Raw genomic sequence first — 7,210 nt, 5'->3', positions numbered from 1 at the left:
ATTGATGGATCATTCAAAGGTTATGAACATTACCCGACCAGCTACCATGGCACACTCTGTCATTTTTGTGACAGTTCAAAATAATTTCTGTTTATTAACTGGTGTAGCCCTAAAACCTAACAGATAAATATGTTCCTTCTCATGAACTTTAAGGTTTTAGACTAGGCAACCACACAATTCAAACAACAACTTAAAGACATCAATATGATATCAGAGCATATCAAGTATATCATAACAAACACTAATTCTGGGTTCGAACCTCACCATCACAATTAAGAGAATATTTTCACATTACTGGTCCAATAAAAAGACACAACAGAGAGCGTGTTGCAAATCTAAACTATGATATCAAAGTATTAAACGTTTACACAATACTTTACACATTCATAAGTTACACTTCCAAAAATAGCAACAATTTTTAGTGAATTTATTTTCTAGGCACTCTTTTTTTAAAAGAACCGGTAATAAGTGATAACAGGATAAAAAGTGGGAGATGTAGTTACTACAGAGGTTGGGGCACAATAAGTAGTATAGATGAGCTCAATAATTTTGCTTATGACAAAGAAAGATGAGGACAACAAGAACACGTGTACGTATTCATTTCAGGCACTGAACATTTGCCATGAATTTCATTACACCACTTGCCTGGAAAACTGAATCACCACCCTAATGCAAATAGATGTATATGATAGTTTACCACCCACTAGCAAATATTACCATGCACATGGAGATTAAGAAACACATGCACTACATGTTGAAGAAGGAATTTTTCATATGGACAAGTTTCCACGTTTCAGTTCATCTTTTCTCTGTTTTCAAATTAAGAATGTCGATATGAGTTCTAATCCATGTGTCAAAATTTTCCAATTCAAGGCCCTAAGCTATAGAAGGTAATTGAAAAACTTCAAGGAATAGCGCCATAAAAGGTAAGTGTTTTTTTATATAACTCTTCCTTTTTTGAACAGTACTCACAGTTCACTCACTGGTCCCTGCTATCTCTTTCCCTATTAAACTATGTATGTAAGAACATTGTTGAAGCATATTTCGGATTTTATGAGTATTACGTACAGGGTTCTCGTGCTTTAACAATCAACCATATAAAAATAAAAATTCTGGCCTTAGATAAGACTTGGCTCCATTACCTTCCAACATTGCCTCCATATTGCCACAGTTTCAAACAGACAGATCTGTGAATCCAAGCGAAAAAATAATTTAATAGAACAACAAAGATGAGCAGCATACATCTACAAAAAGTACTAAAGTGACTACTCTTTCGGTACAAACATAATAACCATCTATACATAAAAAATTTATAAACAATAAAATTTAACTTCGTCTCTGGAAAAGCTATCTAGACTATTAAATCAACATTCATTAAAAGGATGTTGTTGACATATATAGATAAATAGTGCAGAATTTTAAAAAAATATGAATGAGTTGAGAAATTAACTTTTATTTATCACCAACCCTTCATGTTGAGCACAACTCCTTAGCACCCCAAAAGCCATAGAAAGCCAATAGATAATGGAGAGTGCCATGACCCAAAAGAAACATAGGTAGAGAAGGTTGTACATGTACTTACCATTTCTGATTCATAGATAGCAGTAGTTGATATGGTGAAGCGGCAGACATTAGAGAGTGTTTGGCTAAGCTTATAAGCTGGTCAAACTGGCTTATAAGCACTTTCTACCTTATCTAAGCATTTGGTAAACATTAAACGTGCTTATAATCCAAAATCAACCAAAGCCTTAAGTTGGTCATCATTTTAGTCCTTCATATGTACAAAAAGTACTATTTCGGTTACATGTATATATGAAGAACTAAAATGATCACTTTTTTCCATACATTAAGCATCATTTTTTCATGCCGTATATATGAACGACTAAAATTGTCCAACTCCCATAACCAAGAAACACCCAAGGACAGTGGTGTCCCTTTTACCATTCTCCGCTCCACTTAAATCATGTTTTAATCTAGAGCAGGATCTAAACCAATCTGTTCTCCTTACACACACTCTCGCTCTTACCACTACAACAATGTCCCTTAAAACAAAATTACTAAAACTACAGTTCAAAAGGGAAAATAAAGTGAATTTCATCAAATTCAACGTAATTTAGATCAGTTCGTTTGAGAGTTCTCATCGAAAAGAAAAAACACATAAGGGAGATATCAAAAAACAAAATGAATAACAGTTTAACAATATAATCTCATCAAACTGCAAGTTCTTGGAACAAATTAGAATTAAATAAATGAAAATGAAGAAGGAAAAGAACCTGGGCTACGACGCCGATACGATAATAACATCGTGATTCTTCAATCAATGAATACAAAATCAAGAAATTGTAAGAACCCTAAAAACCCAAATATTTGCAGCTAGAAAGGGCGTTGAAGGGTGGCGTAATTATATGAACCGACCCGACAATTTTATAACTGGACCCGGATCTTTTAGCGGACTTAATTGGGTGATTGGATTGGGCTTTATTTGAAGTGTGTTTTTATTTGAGCAACTTTCATATATAGCAAACATAAAAATTATATTTGTACGTTATAGCTATAGTTTGAATAATTCTATGGAGCTTTTGATTTGTATAATTCGCTAGATATATCAAATTTTATACAAATTGTTCTGTTTTGTATAAATTCATTTATACATTATAATTTGTATAATAAGATTTGTATTTGTATAATTATAAGTGTATAGGACGAAAATATATGTATTTGTATTTGTATTTGTATATACACTTTTCTCTCCCTTTATACAAACGTAAATGCATTTTATACTAAAATGTATAAAATGGCTAATTGTATACCGAATTAGATGACAAAAAAATGGGATGTTTGCTGCGAATTACAAATAATATAAACTATTACTATAACATTTAATTAGAATTAATAGTTTCATACAACTTCTCCTTTTTGTTTTGTTTTTAAAGTTTTTTTATTTATTTTGGGGACAATTTTAGAGACCTCTCCTCGTGTTTATATTTATCATAGCGACTTTTTTCTTATGGTTTAAGATATTAAGGATTTGGAGAATACGGAGATGTGGGGGATCGAACCCCATGCAAAGCGAGTTGCTCTGTCATTTGAGCTGCATCCCCAACTTCTAATTAAATTGATTAAAATTAGATGATTCTAGTATTATGTTTCTTATCTTCCTAAATAATTTTAACTGCTATATAATTGCTATATAATTTAATACTTTGTCAAAATCAAATTCACTTACTAATTAAATTAGAATGTGTGAACTTCAAATTCTTAAAAATGTCGTATTAAAATGTACTTTTTTAAAAATTCATGACAAGTTGGTAGTACTTTGAAAAATTATTAACATTTTATTATTATCGAATTTAAAATGAAAATTGACCTAAAAAATTTATGCAAAAGTAAATTAAAAAGGAAATAAATGAATCTTAAAATCACAATAGCTATTGCTTATGGTAAAGTTAAAAAAAAATTATTTATTTACTGATGAATGTCAAATCTTTTTAAGTTTTTCTTTGTCATAACAAATAAAGTCAAATAGATGCATATTCGAAATGTAAAGGTTGTGGGTTCAATACCTTTTATGTTTTTAGCGCTAAACTATTATATTCTTAAAGTTATTGATTCTTATTTATATTTATTATAATATTAATATATTTCTTCTGTGAATTTCAAATTCTTATAACATATTTTTATCATCTTTATTCTTTGAAGAATATTTTCAAGGGAAAATTGTATAAAATAGCAAATTATTAATTAAAAATTAAATGTTGTAACCACGGTTTTATTTAATTCTAATATGTAGCAAACACTTTGTCATTCGTCTCTCTCCCCAGATATCTCGCTCACCACTCTCTTGATCTTGCTCACCACCCTCTCTCTTGCCTCTCTCACTTTACACAAAATACAAATATATAAATTATGTTTGTGTTTGTATAAAGCGAGAGAAAAATTTAGTTCGCCTCTCTCCCCAGATATCTCGCTCGCCACTCTCTCTCTCGCCTCTCTCACTTTATACAAACACAAATGTATAAATTGTGTTTGTGTTTGTATAAAGCGAGAGGAATTGTATATACAAATACTAATACATATCTTTTCGTCTTATACACTTATAATTATACAATACAAATCTTTTCCTGTCTAGTTCTTTTTTGTCTTTCTCTCTTTCTCGCTTTATACAAACACAGATTATACAAAAAAAAATACTTTCTTATTTGTATACATATTCCAAATATAGACTTATACAATTGTTTCTTTTTGTACAAGTATACCGAAATATACATATTAATAGCCATAGCAAACATGCAGTTTGTTATGGAGCGCATTGCAAACTATAGCTATAACATACAAATATGATTTTTATGTTTGCTAAACCTAAAATTTACTCTATTTTCAATTCTTTTGCTTCTCCTTGCTATAGTACTAATCAAGTTCCTCGTTGTATGTACATTTTAGTGTGTCACGATTAAAAAAAAAGGGCCGATTTTTTAAGTATACAACTTAACAATTGTATTTACATCAACATAGCAATACTTTATTTTTCAATTATATAGCAATTTTTTTTTTTCAAAAGTAGAATTTTATTTTATTTTTAAATTCCAAATCAACCACGCTTATCCTGATTTCCATAAATTTCTCCAATAATTTTACCCTTCCCTAAATTATTCAAATATGTTAAAAAAATAAATCGGAACAATAAAATAAATAATAAAAAGAAAAAGAAAAATCGGAAATTAAAGCATGACAGCCCACAATTTATTTTTTAATTCCTTAATTTTCTCCCCCTCTTTTATTTACCTTCCATAAATATCTCTAATATAGTTATTGCTTCTCTCTCATAATTCTAATCAAAATTAGACTCTATACCTTCACTATTCTAAAAGTGTGTTCAATGAATTTTTTTCAGCACGACGGGAGATGGAATGAAACTGGTATTCACCATAATAATTGCTTCAATTATGGTTGTTTTAAAGTATATTTATTGGTTTTATTGATTTTTTTTATAAATATATATATATTGTTATAGCTTTATTGATTGGTATTTTTTGGATGGAATTTGTAAAACATAAACTATATTGTTCTCAATTGCTTTGCACCATACGTAGGTACTGGCCTATGGTTAAATTATTGGTTAATTAGTGGTTTATATATTGGTGTAGTCCATATATTTTGAATGCATATGTTTTTTAGTTAGTGGCGTATATACACCAAAATATTATGGTGTATGTTGAATTTTTATGTTATTTATCGGGTTATTCTACTAGGCACTATTATTTATTTTGTATCTACCAAAAACAAAACACCAACAAATATAAAATAAGATTTTATAAAGTTTTGTTATATGATAGTGGTTAGTTTGTTTATTGGTATTGTTTGGTTAGTTTGTAGTTCAAATGATGATATATATATCAATTTGAAGTGTACACAAATTTTTAATCCTAATATACACCATAATAATTGTAAATACTAAAATTTATACCAATTCTGCATAGCATTTAAACCAGTAAATTAATTTTAGCATTCTTTATCTTAAATTATACCACTATAATACACAAATATAAGTTGGATTGTTTTGAAGTATTTTATTGATTTTATTGATTAAACGTTTTTATAAACATATATTGCTATAGCTTTATTGATTGGTGTTTTTTGGATGGGATCTTAAATATGGAGTGTAACAAGTATGTATTAGTTTTTTAATTATTATTTTTTTAGTTTGATTGCTAAAATATATAGTTCATTTTTTTTTTATTGTTTTAAGTTTTTTTTTTTTGTTGTTTTTCTTGCTTGATTTTTTGTGTAAATAGATATGTTAACTATGAAAAATATTGCTTGAATGAATGCTTCGTATATTGTTTGACACACAAATTTGAATTAATTTGATTATATAAAATGATTGAAAAAAATTGGGTTAAATTATGGTGTATATCTTGGTCTAGTTTATGTATTTCGTACTATAGTGCACTATACACCAAAATTTAATCATAATGTACAATATTGTTCAAGATAGCAATGTTAAACTATCATGTGCACTTTTTTTTTAATAAAGTTGAAAATGGTAATTTCTTGGTTAGTTTGTGGTGTATATATTGGTGTACATCATATATTATATATTAGATTGAACTGTACACCAAAACATCACTATATTATACACCAAAACGTTACCATACTGTACACCAAAGCGTCACCATATTATATATCATTTCTAATTAATTTGTAATTTAAAAAATTATAAATAAGTGGTTGTATTAAGATGTTATACATTCTTGTAGGTTAGTATGTGTCTAACTATTTATCGAAATGTATCGCAGGAATGTATGTGGATTTCAAGATTGAAGGAGTGATATATGACACAAACACCAAAAAGACGTTTACCAAATAGATACAATACTTTGTAATTAATTTTTTTTTTTTATGAATGGAATTTTTACTAATACTAGTGATTTTTTCATATATATATTGGTATAATTATTTATTAATTCAATGATAAATATTGATAGATAGTTGATAATATTATGGTGTAAGGCAACATATAGTTGAAATATATAACAAATATTAATGTTATAATCATGAATTTTTACTTCATGTGCAATTTAATTATTTGTTGGTGTAAGTTATTCATTGTGATTAAAAATAATTGTACACCAAACTTAATCTACAATGTACATTATTTAATAAACTTTTTTAAAAAAAGTTAAAACTATTGAACGGTGCTATGGTTTATAATAGGAATAAAATTTGATTATATTTTGGTATAAGTTATTTATTATAATTACAAAAAAATGGTCAACGATATAATACAAATTCTATACCATTTAATATACTCACCCCCCACCCCACCCCTTTTTAACTAACATATATAAAATTGAAGAGAGAAGTAAAAAAAGATCTTCCCATAATAGTTGAAATGAAATTAAAGAGAGAGAAAATAAATTCAATAGTAATTGTGTGAAATTAATGAGAAACGTGTTTAAGGATAGAAATCATATTAATTAGATGATACATTTTTACTCCCTAAAAATTAATGTCAAAATCTAAAAAGATAATTAGAAAAAACGTAATTGAAGAGAGAGAGAGAGAGAAAATTAGCATCAAATTCTAAAAAGATAATTAAAAAAAAAACGTAATTGAAGAGAGAGAGAGAAAAAATTAGCATCAAAATCTAAAACAGATAATTTAAGAAAAAGGTAATTGAAGAGAGAGAAAAATATTTTTTACCATAGTA

Source organism: Solanum verrucosum, unplaced genomic scaffold, assembly GCF_900185275.1.
Source record: "Solanum verrucosum unplaced genomic scaffold, falcon-dt-bn FXZP01000009.1, whole genome shotgun sequence".
NCBI lineage: Eukaryota > Viridiplantae > Streptophyta > Magnoliopsida > Solanales > Solanaceae > Solanum > Solanum verrucosum.
This window is presented reverse-complemented; position numbering follows the sequence as displayed.